Consider the following 21,023-nt stretch of genomic DNA (forward strand, 5'->3'; position numbering starts at 1 on the left):
ATTGAACTTCGGTGGGTATGGAATGGAGTCCCACTCCCTCGGGTAGGGACACAGAATGCCAGTCTTTTTTTACTTCTTGGGCAGACATCAAAGCATTGATTTTGCTTTCCAAGTCTTTCATCTTAAGATCTTCGCCTACCTCACTCTTCTGGCGATTTTGGGGATGGATATTGATACCACCCCCAGCGTTAAGAACGTCTTCCGTATTCCTGTTCTCGCGGGGAGTCTCCATGTTAAGATTTTCTTCTACCTCTGAGTCGCTATCTATCTGATTAGCGGTCGGACGACGACTAGATTCACCGCGCTGGTTTGTCAGCTGTTGGAGTTGTTGTGCGTGTAAATCTTTAACACGTTGTACAGCCATCTCCATTTCAATTTTAAAATCCTCCTTTTGCTTTGCCAAAGCTTCTTGAAGAAGTTGAGCCATCTGTTCAGTGGTGATCATAAATGACCCTCGAGACTGTCCTGTACTGGATACAGTAGCATCTGAAGCAATCGCTGAGTTAGCATCCGACGCTTCTTCGTCTGAGGATTGTCTTCTCTGGATCCTGTTGTAATTGTAATCCCTAGGCCTTATAGCCCCGGTTTGCAGCCGAGTTAAACGTTTGGACATTTGTGAAAAGGGCTCAGGGTTGTAGCGCCGCGTGGACTTTCCTTTTTCTGCCATGTTAATCGTGAATTCCGAGAGTTCACGTTCCCGAACGGGTGGCTTTCTTTTACGGAAATGTCTTGATTTATTTCTCTCCGTTTCTGTAGAAAGTCTTTCAAACACTGAAATCCTTTGCGAGGCAGTCTTGGAACAGTTACATTCTGCTAATACTGCCTTGATGAGTTTAGTACAAGGACAACGAGAATCCCTTTCTCGGGAGTTTCTCTTCCGAGATTTACTCATACCCCCAGTCTGATAGTACAGCTCATCGATATTATCATCGGAGCCACCTATCTTGTGTTGGCATAACCCTCTTATTCTATCATCGTCTTCTTCTGACGAATAAAGCTCTCTTTGAGGGCATATCGTTCTGTCATTATTTTCAAGAGTCGCTCGTTTGAAAACTCGCCTTCGCATGCGTGAGGGTTCAACAGAATCTCGAACTTCTACCCGTAGCCCAAGGCGAGCGGTTACTGGTACTTTCTCTGTATGAGGAGTTTTTGAGTTACTGGAGACTCGCTCCCGTCCCCCATTTTGACCAATCAAGCGGGGTTTGCTTTTATACAAAGGGCCGAGACGATCCGTAATGCTCATTTTAACTCGGGATGAGTCCACGCCGCCGTAGGGCTTTACAGGAGGTGAGGAAGTCATCGGAACAAAAGCAAGAGCTGTCGGAGACTTGAAGCTGGTCGCAGGAGGCGAAATTTCTGCAGACGGATATGAACTAGCTCGCGGGTCAGCAATTGGTGACTCGGCCTTGGCCGAGCCAGCGTTTGGTGACTCGGCCTTGGCCCCGAGCCAGCGTTTAGTGGCTCGGCCTTGGCCGAGCCAGTAGTTGGTGGCTCGGCCTTGGCCGAGCCAGTAGTTGATGACTCAGCCCTGGCCGAGCCAGCAGCCAGTAACTTGTTTCTTTCGGGCCTTGTTTTGGGTTTTGGCCTCCAGATTTGACGTGGTTTCGTCAGTTTAAAGTCTGCAGTACTTGTTTGTAGTTTCTTGGCCTCTTGTACCAGGATTCTTGCGTGCGCAAGTAAAGCGTGGCGCTTCTCGGTTCGTTCTTTAAGAGTGGAACGTGTCCTCTTAACGGGGACCCATTCATTTGTCGTTGGTTTAGACCAATCGCTAAGTCGCTGCTGTGCCTGTTGGCGTCCTCTAGACTTCAGATCCGCTTCGTAGCGGATTCCATCCACCGGCTCTGAGGCCTTGGCCAATTGGCGTGCTAGGCGTTGACGCCGTCTTTGACGCGCCCTCTTGGATAAAGTTGGTTCGGCCTTGGTAGCTTCAGCTTCACGAGGAGTCTTTTGAACCGCTGTGGGATGAGGTTCTTTATTTTGAACCTTCAAATCCAAATGTCCTCGACATTTCTTTGTGGAGTTTCTCCTACTCCTACGAGGGGAGGATGATCGGGAAGAGGAGGATAAGTACTCTTCATATTTGGCTTGGTCGAACTCGTACTCGACCTCCTCGTTGATCAGTATGATGATCTTTGGTTGCGACACTACAGCTTTTGCAGAAAAGCTGTCGGCTCCCACTGTGGTCGCTAGTTTGTTTGTGTCAAAAGTTGCCTTTTCCATTGTTTTCAAACCTGTTACACCGTTTATCGATTACAAGTTCAAACTGAAAAGAGAGTTGATCTTTTTATAAGATCTTCTCACAACGAAAAATAAAGATTACAACTTTATCAAACAAAACGCAGCAGTAGTTTATCTCCCGCTGCTTTGCGTGGGATCTTTGCCTGTGCCGGGGACGCGTTAGTCCGTGGACCACCGCAGACCAAAGCCGATCGACAATATAATTACGCTCTTGTTTCACGAGGGAAACAATTACGGAAGCGACAATCACGACCAAGCGAGATTGTGGCTCTTCTCGAGATTAAAACCAAGTTTAATCCGGAGGAAAGAAGGGAAGAGAATCACAAACCTTTCGAAGGGGCTTTCTTTATGAAAGTGTTCGCCAAGCTCTGATGATTCTCCTCTGAAATTCGTGGTTGACTGGTCAATTTGACAGCACCTCGCCTTCTTAATCTCAGATCTCCGATCCCCTTGAAAGAAGACCTTAGGCTTCTATTTATAGGCTTTTTGAGATGTGTCTCCTAGTAGGAATTGATGTTTAAACGTTATCTGCGGTTTATAACTGTCTAAACGTGTTTATGGATAACCTCAGAGCAGTTGGAGAGGTTTTGGGACGAAAGAATCCTTAAAAATCATTGAAATCCGTGTTTGGGGAGGTTTTGTATCCAACAAGAGTCCTGGTGACTCGGGACTGTGCGAGTCAGCATTTGGTGACTCGGAACTGTGCGAGTCAGCTTCTGATGACTCGGAATTGTGCGAGTCAGTATTTGGTGACTCGGCACTGTGCGAGTCAGCTTCTGGTGACTCGGAACTGTGCGAGTCAGCCTTTGGTGACTCGGAACCGTGCGAGTCAGCTTCTGGTGACTCGGAACTATGCGAGTCAGCATTTGGTGACTCGGCACTGTTCAAGCTTCTAAGCAATGTTTCGTGATTCTTCCAGCTTCTTTGTTTTGCGTACGCTTCGTCGCCTTGCTGATTTTGGATGAATTCCTTTGACTAGGATAATAACGTTTATCGTCTTTTCCTTGTCTTGCACTGTGTTTGAGGACCTATGGGCATTTTTTAACGCCTACAGATACCCTCTCCAAAGTGTTTCAGTCTCATTTTTTTTATAGAAGAGCCTGAAATACTTTGGATATGATGGGCTATATCTGCAGAAGGACCTGTCATGGGTTTCATTTCTTGACTCCTGCAGCCCTCAATCTATTCAGAGTTCTGTCGAATAGATGAAGTTCTTACGGCCCTGCGTTTATCGTCTGACCGCTGTTGAAATCTTGAAACTAATACGACGTCGCTGATTTAACGTTGAGTTGACCTTCGTTGTTGGGGAGTTCCCATCTGGCGACACCTTGACAAACGTTGACCAAAAGTCATGCATTTGAAGCAGAGAGGACCAGTTTATACTCGTATACTCTTGGGAGTTCTGAAAGTTAGTTTAGCCTCATATACTTATCGGAGGTCGCCGGGTTATCCTTAAGAATATTGTATACGATATTCTCCAGGAACTTCTCGTCGAGGGTGGGAAACAGTTTAAACTTGTATACCCATTGGAGTTTTAAGAAGCAGTTTATACTCGTATACTCTTTGGAGTATTGATTGCAACGCATTTGATCGGCGTTGACCTAGGGTTACGTGTTGTCCGACGTTGACCCTAGGGTTTCGAATGTCGTTGGATGCTCAAGTCACGAGACCAACTAATGAAGCTGATGCGTCAGTAACTCTCGTATTTATAGGATTTTTGGCAAACCCTCAGCCATCAACGGGTTTGATAAGCCTTTACCGACTACCGTTTGAGTCGGGCTAGCATGCGGATTGTCTAAATCCGTTCCGCATGTGACGTTGTGCTAAAGGAATGAACTCCCTTAGACTTGATGCTACAACTTCGAATATATGATTTCTCATTCTTTTTTTTTAAGAATAATCAACCGTAATACTTGTAGGATTTTTGGCAAATCCTCAGCCGTCAACGGATTTGGTATGCCTTTACCGACTACCGTTTGAATCGGGCTAGCTTGTGAATTATCTGGGTCCGTTTCACAAGTAACGTTGTGCTAAAGGGATGAACCCCTTTAGACTTAATGCTACGAATTTGAATACGTAGACTTGGTCATTTTCTTACGGTAAAAGACAAACCGGCGACGCGTATTAGGTGCCGACTTATCCCTGCTTAGGCTTCGGGATCAAATTCCCCAGACTAAAATTCTGGTGTCTTTTTCAATCGGTGAAAGACTAAACCGGCAGCGCGTGTTAGGCGCAGACTTATCCCTGCTTAGGATTCGGGATAAACTTCCTAGGATGAATCCTAGATTGACAAATTCTTGGAAAAAGTTGGTGTCTTCTCTTGGGGCAAAGACGAACCCAAAATAGGAGAGGAAGAATTTTATATTCTATCTCCCGACACTGAAGACGAAGAATTTTATATTCTATCTTCAGCTGGAAAGGAGACTAGAGGTGGGATCTCCACCCCCAAAATCCGGAACGATGAAACTAGGAGTGGGATCTCCACTCCGAGAATCGAAAAGATTCAGATAATCCTAACTGTTGGAAGGTTTGATTACCGAACTAAAGATGAATTTCTCGTTTATCGAGAGTGAATTGCGGTTTTGGTCCTAACTGTAGGAAGGTTTGACCAAGCAGGAGTTTGAGATGACCCTAACTGTAAGAAGGTTTGATCACTTGATTTGCAAGTGGACCTCTCGTTCATTGGAGGAATCGAGAGGGGATTTTGACTGTGGTCCTAACTGTAAGAAGGTTTGACCAAGTGGGTGTTTTGAGACAATCCTAACTGTAGGAAGGTTTGATCGCTCAATTTGTGGACCTCTCGTTCATTGGGGGAACTTAATTGAGCGATATAACGTCGGCTTCAACCAAGGTTTGGATGCTATTCTTAAGAGCAAAGCACTCCTTGGTGGGATGAACGACCCTCCTGTGGTATGCACAGTACTTTGGGTCCGTAGTGTTGTCAGCTTCCTCCTGATTTGTGATAGGTGGTAGCTTGATCTTGTTGCTTCCAAGGAGGGATTCGAAGATGGCTGGAACGTCTTCGTCCTTGAAAGAGTACTCTTTTTGGAGTCTCGGACCCGAAGTCTTTTGCTGTTTTCGGAGTTGCTTTTGCGACGTCTGGTTAGCGTCAACAGCTGTTGCAGGTGATTTGCCTTTGCCACGAGAGGCAAAGTTAGAATTCGGAGGCTTAGTTGTTGATTGACCCCTCTCGGCTTTCTTCCTTCGGAGGAATCGCTCAGCTTGCTCCCCTCGGACCTTCAGATCCTTCCACGTTTTGGACGGTGCTGTTCCCATAGCTTCTAATACATCTATGGAAAGATTATTATGGCACGTCTGGAGTATGAACTCCTCCGTGACCGGATCTCGGCAGTTCATTGCCTTGTTCCGGAAGCGTTTAACAAAGTTTTCCACGAGTTCTCCATCTTTCTGCTTTTCTTCAAAGAGCGTCCCGATTGACACCTCCGTGTCATCGTCGAAGAAATTAGCGAGAAACATGCTTTCCATATCGTCCCATGTAGTGATACTTCCCGGTTTAAGCCGGCGGTACCAATCAAATGCAGCAGCACGAAGGGTTCCTACGAACGATCGTACCATTAGAGGTTCGTTACCTGAAATGATCCCCAGGTGAGACTTGAAATAAATCAAGTGTTGGGTAGGGGAGCCCCTTCCATCGAATGGTGTGAAGTTAATCAAATTGAACTTTGGTGGGTACGGTATGGAGTCCCACTCCCTCGGGTAGGGACACGGAATGCCAGTCTTTTTTACTTCTTGGGCAGACATCAAAGCATTGATTTTGCTTTCCAAGTCTTTCATCTTAAGATCTTCGCCTACCTCACTCTTCTGGCGATTTTGGGGATGGATATTGATACCACCCCCAGCGTTAAGAACGTCTTCCGTATTCCTGTTCTCGCGGGGAGTCTCCATGTTAAGATTTTCTTCTACCTCTGAGTCGCTATCTATCTGATTAGCGGTCGGATGACGACTAGATTCACCGCGCTGGTTTGTCAGCTGTTGGAGTTGTTGTGCGTGTAAATCTTTAACACGTTGTACAGCCATCTCCATTTCAATTTTGAAATCCTCTTTTTGCTTGGCCAAAGCTTCTTGAAGAAGTTGAGCCATCTGTTCAGTGGTGATCATAAATGACCCTCGAGACTGTCCTGTACTGGATACAGTAGCATCTGAAGCAATCGCTGAGTTAGCATCCGACGCTTCTTCGTCTGAGGATTGTCTTCTCTGGATCCTGTTGTAATTGTAATCCCTAGGCCTTATAGCCCCGGTTTGCAGCCGAGTTAAACGTTTGGACATTTGTGAAAAGGGCTCAGGGTTGTAGCGCCGCGTGGACTTTTCTTTTTCTGCCATATTAATCGTGAATTCCGAGAGTTCACGTTCCCGAACGGGTGGCTTTCTTTTACGGAAATGTCTTGATTTGTTTCTCTCCGTTTCTGTAGAAAGTCTTTCAAACACTGAAATCCTTTGCGAGGCAGTCTTGGAACAGTTACATTCTGCTAATACTGCCTTGATGAGTTTAGTACAAGGACAACGAGAATCCCTTTCTCGGGAGTTTCTCTTCCGAGATTTACTCATACCCCCAGTCTGATAGTACAGCTCATCGATATTATTATCGGAGCCACCTATCTTGTGTTGGCATAACCCTCTTATTCTATCATCGTCTTCTTCTGACGAATAAAGCTCTCTTTGAGGGCATATCGCTCTGTCATTATTTTCAAGAGTCGCTCGTTTGAAAACTCGCCTTCGCGCGCGTGAGGGTTCAACAGAAATTCGAACTTCTACCCGTAGCCCAAGGCGAGCGGTTACTGGTACTTTCTCTGTATGAGGAGTTTTTGAGTTACTGGAGGCTCGCTCCCGTCTCCCATTTTGACCAATCAAGCGGGGTTTGCTTTTATACAAAGGGCCGAGACGATCCGTAATGCTCATTTTAACTCGGGATGAGTCCACGCCGCCGTAGGGCTTTACAGGAGGTGAGGAAGTCATCGGAACAAAAGCAGGAGCTGTCGGAGACTTGAAGCTGGTCGCAGGAGGCGAAATTTCTGCAGACGGAGATGAACTAGCTCGCGGGTCAGCAATTGGTGACTCGGCCTTGGCCGAGCCAGCGTTTGGTGACTCGGCCTTGGCCGAGCCAGCTTTTAGTGACTCGGCCTTGGCCGAGCCAGCGTTTAGTGACTCGGCCTTGGCCGAGCCAGCAGCATGTGCCTCGGTTTTTTCGGGCTTTGTTCTGGATTTTGGCCTCCAGATTTGTCGTGGTTTTGTCAGTTTAAAATCTGCAGTACTTGTTTGTAGTTTCTTGGCCTCTTGTACCAGGATTCTTGCGTGCGCAAGTAAAGTGTGGCGCTTCTCGGTTCGTTCTTTAAGAGTGGAACGTGTCCTCTTAACGGGGACCCATTCATTTGTCGTTGGTTTAGACCAATCGCTAAGTCGCTGCTGTGCCTGTTGGCGTCCTCTAGACTTCAGATCCGCTTCGTAGCGGATTCCATCCACCGGCTCGGAGGCCTTGGCCAATTGGCGTGCTAGGCGTTGACGCCGTCTTTGACGCGCCCTCTTGGATAAAGTTGGTTCGTCCTTGGTAGCTTCAGCTTCACGAGGAGTCTTTTGAACCGCTGTGGGATGAGGTTCTTGATTTTGAACCTTCAAATCCAAATGTCCTCAACATTTCCTTGTTGAGTTTCTCCTACTCCTACGAGGGGAGGATGATCGGGAAGAGGAGGATAAGTACTCTTCATATTTGGCTTGGTCGAACTCGTACTCGACCTCCTCGTTGATCGGTATGACGATCTTTGGTTGCGACACTACAGATTTTGCAGAAAAGCTGTCGGCTCCCACTGTGGTCGCCAGTTTGTTTGTGTCAAAAGTTGCCTTTTCCATTGCTTTCAAACCTGTTTTACCGTTTATCGATTACAAGTCCAAACTGAAAAGAGAGTTGATCTTTTTATAAGATCTTCTTACAACGAAAAATAAAGATTACAACTTTATCAAACAAAACGCAGCAGTAGTTTATCTCCCGCTGCTTTGCGTGGGATCTTTGCCTGTGCCGGGGACGCGTTAGTCCGTGGACCACCGTGGACCACCGCAGATCGACAATATAATTACGCTCTTGTTTCACGAGGGAAACAATTACGGAAGCGACAATCACGACCAAGCGAGATTGTGGCTCTTCTCGAGATTAAAACCAAGTTTAATCCGGAGGAAAGAAGGGAAAAGAATCACAAACCTTTCGAAGGGGCTTTCTTTATGAAAGCGTTCGCCAAGCTCTGATGATTCTCCTCTGAAATTCGTGGTTGACTGGTCAATTTGACAGCACCTCGCCTTCTTAATCTCAGATCTCCGATGCCCTTGAAAGAAGACCTTAGGCTTCTATTTATAGGCTTTTTGAGATGTGTCTCCTAGTAGGAATTGATGTTTAAACGTTATTTGCGGTTTATAACTGTCTAAACGTGTTTATGGATAACCTCAGAGCAGTTGGAGAGGTTTTGGGACGAAAGAATCCTTAAAATCATTGAAATCCGTGTTTGGGGAGGTTTTATATCCAACAAGAGTCCTGGTGACTCGGGACTGTGAGAGTCAGCATTTGGTGACTCGGAACTGTGCGAGTCAGCTTCTGATGACTCGGAATTGTGCGAGTCAGCATTTGGTGACTCGGCACTGTGCGAGTCAGCTTCTGGTGACTCGGAACTGTGCGAGTCAGCCTTTGGTGACTCGGAACTGTGCGAGTCAGCTTCTGGTGACTCGGAACTATGCGAGTCAGCATTTGGTGACTCGGCACTGTTCAAGCTTCTAAGCAATGTTTCGTGATTCTTCCAGCTTCTTTGTTTTGCGTACGCTTCGTCGCCTTGCTGATTTTGGATGAATTCCTTTGACTAGGATAATAACGTTTATCGTCTTTTCCTTGTCTTGCACTGTGTTTGAGGACCTATGAGCATTTTTTAACGTCTACAAACTTGGACCGAACTCACCCATGAACTATCAGAAATGAGATAAATCATCCCATGATCGAGACATTTCAAAATGTCTTTCCTAACAGCTTCTTTCATCACTGGGTTTAACCGACGTTAAGGATCTCTAATAAGTTTGCATCATCTATCAAATGGATTCGGTGTTGAACAATGGTTGGACTAATCCCTTTGATATCAGCCATGGTCCATCCAATAGCTTCCCTATTCTCTCTTAAAACATCTAAGAGAGCTTCTTTTTGACCGGTAGTCAAATCAGAAGAAATGATAACTGGTAAAGACTCGGTTTCCCCTAAGTAGGCATACTCTAGATTTTCAGGTAGACGCTGGAACCCAAGTCTAGAAGTGCCTTATCTATGTGAGTGTTACCTATGATGCATGGAATTGTAGGACAACCAGAGTCCCTGTATTTTAACGGCATGAGTTTTGAAAAAATTTCACTGAGGTTGGCAGCTAAGAAGACTTTCTTAGGGACATTGATGGTTCTTTTCTTAGTGCATAAGTCCTTTAAGAACTTTGCATAAGAGAGGATTTGTTCGATTGCATCTAGGAGAGGGATATTGATCTTGACCTGTTTAAATGTTTCTAGGATTTTCTCAACCTATGGGGATTTTTTCCTAGGTTTATGTCTATCTAGAAAGGGGGAAACGGGCCTTTACCTATCTAGATTAGGCTCAATCTCATGTTCAGCGTTTTGGTCATCGGAAGGAATTGCTTCATCGGAAGGAGTGTGTTGGATAGGAGAAGGGGTTTGATCCGGTGGCGTTCTAACCTGATTGTCTATTTGTTTCCCTGATCTTAGTGTGTGAACTGCATTCACATGAGCTGGATGGGTTGAAGTGGATCCATTGTCTTTAGGGTTTGCAATAGGTTGACTTGGGAATTTTCTTTTTTCTCTCTCACTCACGGCAGTGGCTAGTTGCCCAAGTTGGGTTTCTAACCGGGCTATGGCTTGAGTGTTCGAGTTGAGCACTTGGCCGATGGTTTGCATGAAGGAATTTACAGTAGTGGATGACAGGGTCAACATGTTGGTAGTTTGTGTAGAAGCTTTGATCATAGCTTCTAAACCCTTTTCTAAGACACTTAGACGTTTGTCATGATCAGAATTTGAAGGATTTGTAGGCTGGTGAGGATGAGGATGTTGGGTTGGAAAAATTGGGTTAGCTTGCTGAAAATTGTTTGGTGCGTTGAATGGAAGTGTATTTCCCCTAGGGAATTGTTGGTTCGACGTGAGAATGAAAGTTTGATTTCCGGGAGAATTTCCTTGGTTCCAAGCGAAGTTGGGATGATTTCTCCAACCTAGATTATAGGTTGGAGAAAATGGATCATTTTTGGGATGCTGGAATGCAACATTCATCTGTTCTAATGCATTGTTATTTCCTAGGAGAGGGCATTCATCTAAAACATGGGTAAGAGATTGACAGTTATGACATTTCAAGGCAGAAACATGATTGATTTGAGCTGGAGTTCGTTCCTTAATTTCTAAAGCTTCTAACCTCCATAGAATCATTGTCATCTTCGCTTCAGAAACAATGTTTGACTCCAAGGAAAAACCACTAGACTTAGATTGGGGAACATATAAAATCCTATCATCACAGTGTTCCCACTGCATTGTTTTCTCGGATAAACTCTCTAGAAATTCTAAAGCTTCGTCGGCGTTTTTTCTCATAAAATCTCCCTGACATATCGATTCTAAAGATGTTTTTGAAGAATAGTCTAATCTTTCATATATGACTTGGCACAATCGTCATTTTTCTAGACCAGGATGAGGACATTGGATTAGAAGATCTTTGAATCGGTCAAAAATTTTCCAGAATGGCTCTCCCGGGATAATTTTGAAGTTTTGAATATTGTTTCTTAGCTTTACCGTTTTGTGAATAGGGAAAATTTTCTTAAGAAAAACGGTAACAAATTTATCCCAAAGTTAAGATGGAATTTATCGGTAAGCTGTATAACCATTTTTTAGTTTTATCCTTAAGAGCAAATGGAATAAATATAAGCTTAATCACATCTTCGGTTAATTCTCTCATTTTAATCATAATACACACTTCCTCAAATTCCAAAATAAAAATATATGCATCTTCTGTTTTATTTCCAAGGAATTTGGAAGGTATGTTTATGTAATGCGGTCTAAGCTCGAAATTTGCTCCATTTACTTTAAGGAGCCTTATGCAAGATGCAATTACATTTCTGGAGGGGTAACACATATCCCGGAAAACGGGTTGATTTGCCATTTCTTGGATTGGTTCAACACGGATTAAACGATGAGAATTATCCCTAACCTAAAATTGCATACACCAAAACAACTTCTTTTTATAATATTTTTTTAAAGAAAGAACGAAAATTAGTTTTTTTTATGAGAAGAAAAGATAGAGAGAAAAAAATCCTAACTAAAACAAATCAAAGCAATCACTTTTCAATCACTCTAATTCTAGGGTTTAGCCTAACTCAACTAGACCAGCTCCTAACCAAAAACTCCTACAATGAAAAGATTTAAGTTTTACCTAGGTGGTTAGCCAGGTAAGGATAGTACTAGAGGGTGATCAGAGATTAATTAAGTACCTCGTACCTTGCGGAGTACTTTACGCAACCCCTAAACATTGCCTTAGATACCAACTATTCCAAGAAAACTTATACCGGTTCACTTAAGGATTTCTTATTCCTTATTGAGCTCGAGTCCTTAGGGGCCAACGTCTAATGAGTTTTAGAAGGCTTGGGTTTGTGAATTGAGGAATTAGTGATTTGTGGGCTAAGGAAAGGGTGATGAAATCTCTTACCTTAGCTTGATTAGGGGTTTTGCCCTTAAGAATGTTTAAAGTACGTGCCAAATAAAGTGCTACAATCACTTTGGTAAATTTCTACAAACTATATGAAATGCAACCCTAGAAATTAAAAGAGACTAAAAAGGATGGGATTTTTTTTAATTATGGTCAACAACAATCAAATATGAGAAGAGAGCTCTTGTTTGAATTTATTATCTTGTTAGTTAATGTCTAAGTAAAAGGTGAATTTTATTATGGTCAACAAAAATAAAATCTTTTTTTTAAATCCTCATTGTCTCTAATTGTGAAGCAAACTAAAAAGGGTGGAATTGAAAATGCTAAAAAGAAGAGTTACCTAAAAGCAATTATCCAAGTTCTTAATCTTCAATCCAAGATTTTCAAGCTCCAAACGGTTCCTTCACAAGAAAACACATAAGTTAAAGAACCAAAATAATAAAATCCTATTTTAGCATCTTCTCCGACAACGGCGCCAAAAACTTAATGCGATATAATTATATACAAAAATTGTAAATGCACAATTAATCAAGTTATAGTATAAAAAGTTATAGATCCCAAGAGGAAAGTATTTTTAAGAGATTATTAGAATTGGTTCTTATGTTTTGTGCGTGACAAAAATAGGGTTAAAGAATAAGTGTAATTATGGAGAGAGATATGATGAGTGATTGTTTTGAATATATGCAAGTGACAATAAATTGAATCTTAGAGAAGAGAAGAAAGAATCAAAGAATAAAATAAAAAGCAAGAATAAAAAGAGAAAAAAAAATCAAGAAAACAAAAAATGGAGGATTCAATTAAAGATATGAGAAATCTAGAATTAAATCCACTAGCTAATCTTAATTATAAAATACAAACTAATCTCTTTTTATCATATTTCAACTTAGATTTATTAAGCATAGACTATCAAACCATTTAAGGAAAGTATAACCTATCAAATTATCATCTAGGTCAAAATTACTATTCATGATAAGAATAATAACAAGATAGTAATCCTAGAATTCATAAGCATAACCTATCAAACCATTTAAGATAAGAATAGATTATCAAATTCTTCTTCTACCAAGTAGTATTCTAGTTGATTATCCTAAACATAAACATTTTAAGTGTAAGAGAATAATCCATACAATATAAAATAAATTAGACTAGTTTCATACAATTCCTACAAGAATTTATTTCACATCTTAAGAAATAAAAGCAAGAAGAAAAAGAACTAATTACAAAAATAAAAAGAAAAGAAAAATCTAACCTATGAACAAGAAATAAATCTAACTACAAAGAATTAGAATCTAAAGTACAAAATAAATTGCAAAAATTAAATACAAGAAAATAAATCTACTCTACAAATTAAAGTACAAAAAAAAAATAAGAAGATAAGAAAATAAATCTACTCTACAAATTAAAGTACAAAAAAAAATAAGAAGATAAGAAAATAAATCTATACTACAAGCATGAATGTAAATCTAACTAATAAGCAATAATAAAGAAATTACTAAAAAGAAATAAAAGAGAAAAATAAAAGAAAAGGAAATCTTCAAACTTTTTTTCATCTCCATCATCATCATCCAACAAAGAGAAGAAGATTTAAAGTGGAGAAAAAATTATTTTTATTAATTGTAACAAAAGTTACAAATTTAGAAGGCCTTCTCAATTAAGAGTAGCCATCCTCTCCAAATAGAATTACAAAATTTTTCAAACCTCTAACCCCTCACTCTCTACCCCTATTTATAGTAAACAACAGTGAATGAGAACCATTGGATTGAAATCTTATTAAAAAATAACAAATTTTAGCCCTTAATTTGTAACAAACTGTACGTCAGTATCGATACCAGCATTGATAGGCGTATCGATGCTGGCATCGATGCGGGCATCGATGCTAGCATTAATGCGCCCATCGATGCTGGCATCGATATGTGCCTTTTCCTGGTTGTTGTCCGAAGATAGCTTCTTGTGTTTGTTCTTGGGCTTGGGCCTTAGACATTTTCTTGGCATTTTGGGCTTTAGCACTTCATTAAATATTTATTTGGCTTCATGGGCTTCATTTCTTCATGGCTTGATTCTTTTCATAGCTTGCTTTTGGATAAAATGGCAATTTAATTTTCCGATGGGCTTCTTGATTTCTCTTTTGCTTCATTTCTTCATTTACTCAAAGGCCTTTGTTGAGAGATGAGATTTTTGAGATTTAGTCTTCATTAACCTGTATTTAAAGATAAAAGCAATTATTAGTGACATATTTATTCATATAAAATAGATAATGAGGATATAAAATTGTAATAAAATGTGATTATCATTGACCATAGATTTTCTTCTTTCATTGGCTTTGGGCTTGGGCCTTTTGGCTCTTTTATGTATTCTTCATTTAATACGTGGGCTTTGTTGAGAGATATGGTTGTTGGGCTTTATTTTTTATTAACCTACAATTAAAGATAAAAATAATTATTAGTGATATATTTATTTATATAAAATAGATAATGAAGGTATAAAATAATAATAAAATATGATTATCATCCATGTCTTACATGCATGAGGAATTTTATCTCGAACCCAAAGTAGAGATAAGTCTATGCCTAACACGTGTTGCCGATTAGTCTATTTCCGTAAAATTGACAAAGCTTATGCACCAAGTCTAAGAGAATTCATTCTTTTAGCAAAATTTTATTTGTGAAACGGATTTATATAATTCTCATGTTAGCCTGATTCAAACGGTGATTGGTAGAGGCTCATCAAATCCGTTGAGGATTGAGGGTTTACCAAAAATCCTATGCACATTACCGGGTAGCCTATTCCCGTAAGAAAGGCAAAGTCTACGTATTTAATATCGTAGCATCAAGTCTAAGAAAGTTCATTCTTTTAGCACAACGTCACATGCGACACAACATCACATGTTAAATGGACTTAAAAAATCTGCATGCTCGTCCAACTCAAATGGTAGTCAGTAAAGGCCTGTCAAACCCATTTATGGCTGAGGGTTTGCCAAAAATCCTATAAGTATTATAGTTATTTATTCTAAATAGAATGAGTAATCGTAATAAGGTACAAAAGACACTGACATACCAACATCACTAGTCGGTCTCATGACATGAACTCCTAGGAGTATACGAGTATAAACTAGTCCTCCCCGCTCCAACGCCTTAAGAGCTTAAACTATATAGACTGTAGTTAACATATGAGTATAAACTGTATTAACACTGGCCATTGCATTGCAATAAAGGTCTACGCTGGTCAACGTGTTACAATGAAGGTCAACGTCGGTCAACGTGTTACAACGAAGGTCAAACGCGTGTCAACGAGTTACAATGAAGGTCAAACATCGGTCAGCGCGTTACAATGAAGGTCGACGCAAGTCAACATGTTGATAATTTCATCAAAATAAGGCTCAAGATAATTCTCAATTGCAAATTAACCCCAGGGAGCTCAATCACAATTCAAATATAAACTCCCGATGAAGATGATCAGTTCACATCGATTCAACAACACAAGTTAATTCAGATATCAACATGTCAGTCTCAAATCAAGATTTTGACAATGGTCAGACTATAAACACAGCACTGGAAGAATTTTAGCTACTCGATAAAATACTGAATAGACTGAAAGCTGAAGAAGTTGACGAATTGAAGGTAGTGCATATCATATCCAAAGTATTCTAGGCTCCTCTATAAAAGAATAAAACTGAAACACTTTAGAAGGGGTATCTGTAGGTGTCAAAAATTACCTATAGGTTTCCACACATAGCTCAAAATGAAGAGAAGACAATGAACGCCATTATTTGAGTCAAACGGGATTATCCATTTTGTAAAAGATCTAACAAGTGCACGAAGCAAGTCAATAAAGCGTACGAGTCAATAAAATGACAAAATGCACAAAACAGCGAAACAAGATTAAACCGAAAAGCCTGGAGAAGCCCCTAGCAACTAAGTCACATCAAAACGACTCGGCCAAGGCCAGGTGGCTAGGCACAATGTCGAGCCACCCCAAGGTGGCTAGGCCAAGGCCAGGTGGCTAGGCACACTGCCAAGCCACCCTAAGGTGGCTAGGCATAGTGTCGAATAGGTTTCCACACATAGCTCAAAATGAAGAGAAGACAATGAACGCCATTATTTGAGTCAAACGGGATTATCCATTTTGTAAAAGATCTAACAAGTGCACGAAGCAAGTCAATAAAGCGTACGAGTCAATAAAATGACAAAATGCACAAAACAGCGAAACAAGATTAAACCGAAAAGCCTGGAGAAGCCCCTAGCAACTAAGTCACATCAAAACGACTCGGCCAAGGCCAGGTGGCTAGGCACAATGTCGAGCCACCCCAAGGTGGCTAGGCCAAGGCCAGGTGGCTAGGCACACTGCCAAGCCACCCTAAGGTGGCTAGGCCAAGGCCGAGCCACCCTAAGGTGGCTAGGCACAGTGCCGAGTCACCGAAGGGTTGCTCGCGCCTAGAAACGTTAAAAACACGTATTTCGATGTTTTCTCAAGATTTGCTCATTCCATAACCTCCCAACCACATGGATATCATTCCTAAACGTGGTTAGGCCATTATTAACTAAAGATTAGGCCAAATCACTTGTTCTTATCCAAAAACACCGTAACTTAAGCCTATAAATACAAACCTAGGGTCCTATACACAGGGGATCTAAAATTTAGGCGTGGTGTTGTCCCTGTGAAGAGTGAACCACGAATTTCAGAGGAGGGCTAGCAGGTCTTGATGAATTCTAGCATAAAGGGGGAGCTATTCTGAGGATCTGAGGCCCATTTTATTATTCCTTGAGATCAGACTTTGTTTTGATCTCGAGAAGAGTCATAATCTCACTTGGTTGAGATTATCACTTCTGTGATTATTTTCTTTGTGAAGCAAGAGCATTGAATTTTCATTCTGTCAACCGGATCTGATCCGTGACGGTCCACGGACAAACACGTTCCCGGTATAGGCAAATATCTCACACAAGCAATGGGTGATAAATGTCCTCTGCGTGTGTTTGAAGAGAGTTGTAATTCTTATTTTATTTGTGTAAGCGAGTAGTCTTATAAAAAGATTAACTCTTTTGAATTCATTGTAATCTATAAACTTATAATGGATTCGACAAATAAACTAACTTTTGACGAAAACAGCTATGCACAGAAAGAAGGCATTGATTACAATAAGGTTTTTTCTCCGGTGATGAAACACTCTTCGATTCGGATCTTGCTATATTTGGTGGCACAATATGGTTTGGAATTGGATTAATTGGATGTGAAAATAGCATTTCTTCATGGTGATCTTGATAAGAAAATCTATATGACTCAGTCATTGGGGTTTCGAGCTACAGGGAAGAAGAAATTAGTTTGCCAATTAAAGAAATTGCTATACGGATTGAAGCAATCTCCGCGACAGTGGTATAGGCAATTTGATGGGTTTATGCTTGGTCATTCGTACATTAGGAGCTAGTTTGATCCATGCATGTACTATCGCAAGTTGCGAGGAAGTGCATACATTTATTTGTTGCTTTTGTCAATGACATGTTGGTTGCTTTTATTTCCAGATTCGCTACAGATGAGTTAAAGGTACAACTTTCGAAAGAGTTCGAGATGAAGGATTTGGGTGAAGCGAAGCAGATTTTGAGGATGGAGATTGATAGAGACTGGGATAGGGGCAGAATTTGTTTGACACAGGTGACTTATTTGAAGAAGGTGCTATAGCGGTTTAATGTGAGTATGCAGATGAAGCTAGTTAGTGTACTATTGGGAGCCCATTTGAAGCTTCCAGCTAACCTTTCACCAAAGACAGTTGAAGATAGAGAGTTGATGTCAAAGAGTCCATATGCGAGCGTAGTGGGAAGTTTGATGTACGCCATGGTTTGTACGAGGCCAGATTTGTCACAAGCATTGAGCATGGTTTTGAGATACATGCATGACCCGGGTCCGGGTCATTGGGATACCGTGAGATAGATTTTGAGATATATTCGAGGTACTCTCAACGTTAGTTTGGTTTTTGAGTGGGACACTAGCAGTGGGCAGGTATGTATTGAATACGTAGATTCGGACTACGATGGAGATTTGGATAAACGCCGGTCGATGATGGGGTATGTGTTCACTTTGACCCGTACGCCGGTGTGTTAGAGATGCACCTTACAGCCTATGCTAGGTTTATTGACGATGGAGACAGAGTATATGGTGATTATGAAGGCTTTAAGGAGGTGATTTGGCTTCAAGGACTTTTGGAGGATCTTGGTGTTTTGCAGTGATCCGTCACCATTTATTGTGATAGCATGAGTGCTGTTTATTTGGCAAAAAAATCAGGTTTTCCATGCACGGATGAAGTACATTAACGTTCGATATTGTAGGCATCTAAAATTGCATATGAGAGCCCGCACGAAACTCAAAGCAAAGAGTGGACAAATCGAGAAGGTTCACGTTAACCAACACGCGCGTGTCAATCAGCTCGCACGCGTCGGTCAACACGCTCGTGTTAATCATCTCACACACGTCAGTCAACACGCGTGGGTCAATCAGCTCACGCGCTTCAGTCAATACACGTACGTCAATCAGCTCACGTGTGTCAGTCAACATGCGTGCATCAATCAGTTTGTGATCATCGATCAACACGCACACGTCAATCAATTCGTGCGCATTCGACGCATTCCCACAACAAAGCGTACAAGTTGGCGAATCAGCCAAAGTAATGAAAAGTACAAGTCTCGGAAAGAAACGCGCCAAAAGATAAAGGAATTCGGCAGAGGCGACGGACCCGCGCTGTGCGGACGGCTCAGACCGACCCGCGCTACATCCGACCCGCGCATGCGCTGGTCGGATAGATCCGACCCGCGTCCCTCGCAAGTCAGAAGTGTTCGTCGCGCTGTTTCGACCCCCGAACATGTTTTTAATAGTTTTAAAGCAGTTTTCGTAGGATTTATCTATTCCAGGGGTTCCCAACCGACTTGATATCATCAACAAATGTGGTTAAGCTGTTCATAACTAAAGATAAGGTCAAATCACTCATTCTCATCTAAATAACCGCACCCGGGGCTTATGAATATGAGCCCAAGGCCTTTATTTTGTAGATCTAGAATTTTATCAAGAGGACGAGGTGCTGCTAGATTGAAGAGTCAAGGAGCATAAAATTTTAGCAAAGGCCAACGAGATCCCGACAAACTTCAGCACAAAGGAGAAGTCATTCGAAGGATCCGAAGCCCCGTACGTACGTTCCTTGAGATTAGGCTTTGTCTTAATCTCGAGAAGAGCTATTAATTACGCTTGGTCGATTTTAGCGCTTCAAGCAAATACCTCCTTGGTGAGGTAGGAGCTCCGTCAATTTTCCGACAACCGGATCCGATCCGCGGTCGTCCACGGATAAAACCCGGCACCGGCGAAGAACCCATGCAAGCAAGAGTCGATAAACGGACCTTGTGTTTATTTTCAAGAGAGTCGTAATTTTTATTTTTGTTATTTGAATTCATTTGAAAACGACTAAAGTTTTAATGAAATCAATGATGAAGGCGACTTTCAGCGAAAACAAACTACCGACCACAGTGAGAGCCGACAGCCTTTCTGCGAAGGCTGACGTGTCGCAACCTCGGATCGTCATCGTTGTTGAAACGGAGGTCGAATATGAATTTGACCATCAAAAGTACGAGGAATATTTATCCTCCTTTAGATCAGCCTCTCCTCGCAGGTGCAGGAAGGCCTACTCCAAGAAGACCCGTTGGACTTCAGCTTCAGAAGCACAAGAAGAAGATCTTCCCGCTACCGCTGCACTTGTGGCTCACAATGACCCACTGGCATCCGACGAGGCTAAAATCACAGATCTGAATCCCTTGAGCAAGGGGTTGACTATTGATGATGTGCCCACTCTATCAAAGAGAGCACGTTAGAGGCGACGCCAACGCCTTGCACGCTAACTGGCCAAAGCCTTGGAACCAGTTATTGGAATCTGCTATGAGGTGGATCTGAAGTCCAGGAGGTGCCAACCACGGCAACAGCGAGTGGACAACCCCTCCTCCTTCAAACCAGCGAAGAAAAAATAGGTCCGCGTCAAAAGGACCCGATCGACTCTTCAAGAGCGGATTCAGAAACGCCGCACATTGCTTGCACATGCAAGAATTCTTGTGCAAGAGACTAATAAATTATAGAATGAAGAAGTGGAAAAGAAGCCACAAAGACTGCATAAAGTATGGAGGCTAAAGTCTAAGATGGCGGCCAAAAACATCGAAAAATGTGGGTCACTCAAATCCGACCCTTTGGCTCGCGAGACACTTAAATCCGACCCTCCAACCCGCGGGTCACTTAGGTCTGACCCGCGCCAGGGTCAAGACAGAAGATGTTCTGCATAATTTCTTCGATTCCATCGAGTTCCTTACCTCCGGTGGAGATCCGTGAAAGTGTGGATTTGTCCTGGTTTAAAATAAAGATCACAGATCGACTTGGCCCTTCACACGATGATCAAGAAAAAGCTCCGGTCAAAGAGCACTTAGGCCCATCGAACGGATCTCGAACGATTTTTCAGGCTGGAGGTCGTAGTCATCCTCCTAAGAAGTGGAGGAGAACGCATGATAGGAAAAATCCTGTAACTACCGCATTGGATTGCGTGTCGAAGTCCAGAAGCCTGTTGAAGGCCGACGTTCGCGAAAACATAGTCTCAGACAGGTGACTTCTGAAGGCACTAACAAAGCGTGGGATTCCCAGAAGAAAATGTACTCGTCAGAGGAGGACGTTACACCTAGGGAGTCGTGCTAATGCACGATGGATTGCTATGGTCATCAGACGGATGAGTTGTACTATCGGGCCTGAGGTACGAACAAGCCTCGAAGAAGGAATAATTAAGAACCGGACTCCCATAGTCCATGTTCCAAAATTATCTAGGCGGTGTTGTCAGAATGTTGCTATTCTAAGAGCGCCCCAGAGAGAGTTTCAATATTTGAAAGAAACTCCACCAGAATGCCTGAGTTCAAACCAAGGCGTTTTCGTAAGAAGAGAGCTGCCCTTCAAGATGATGAATTTCTAGAAGTATCTGTTAATATGACTGGAGAGAGAAGTCAACACGACTCTTTAGTCCTGACCAGTTTTCAGGAGTATCCCAACAAATAACTCGATT

Source organism: Asparagus officinalis, chromosome 5 (assembly GCF_001876935.1).
Source record: "Asparagus officinalis chromosome 5, Aspof.V1, whole genome shotgun sequence".
Classification (NCBI taxonomy): domain Eukaryota; kingdom Viridiplantae; phylum Streptophyta; class Magnoliopsida; order Asparagales; family Asparagaceae; genus Asparagus; species Asparagus officinalis.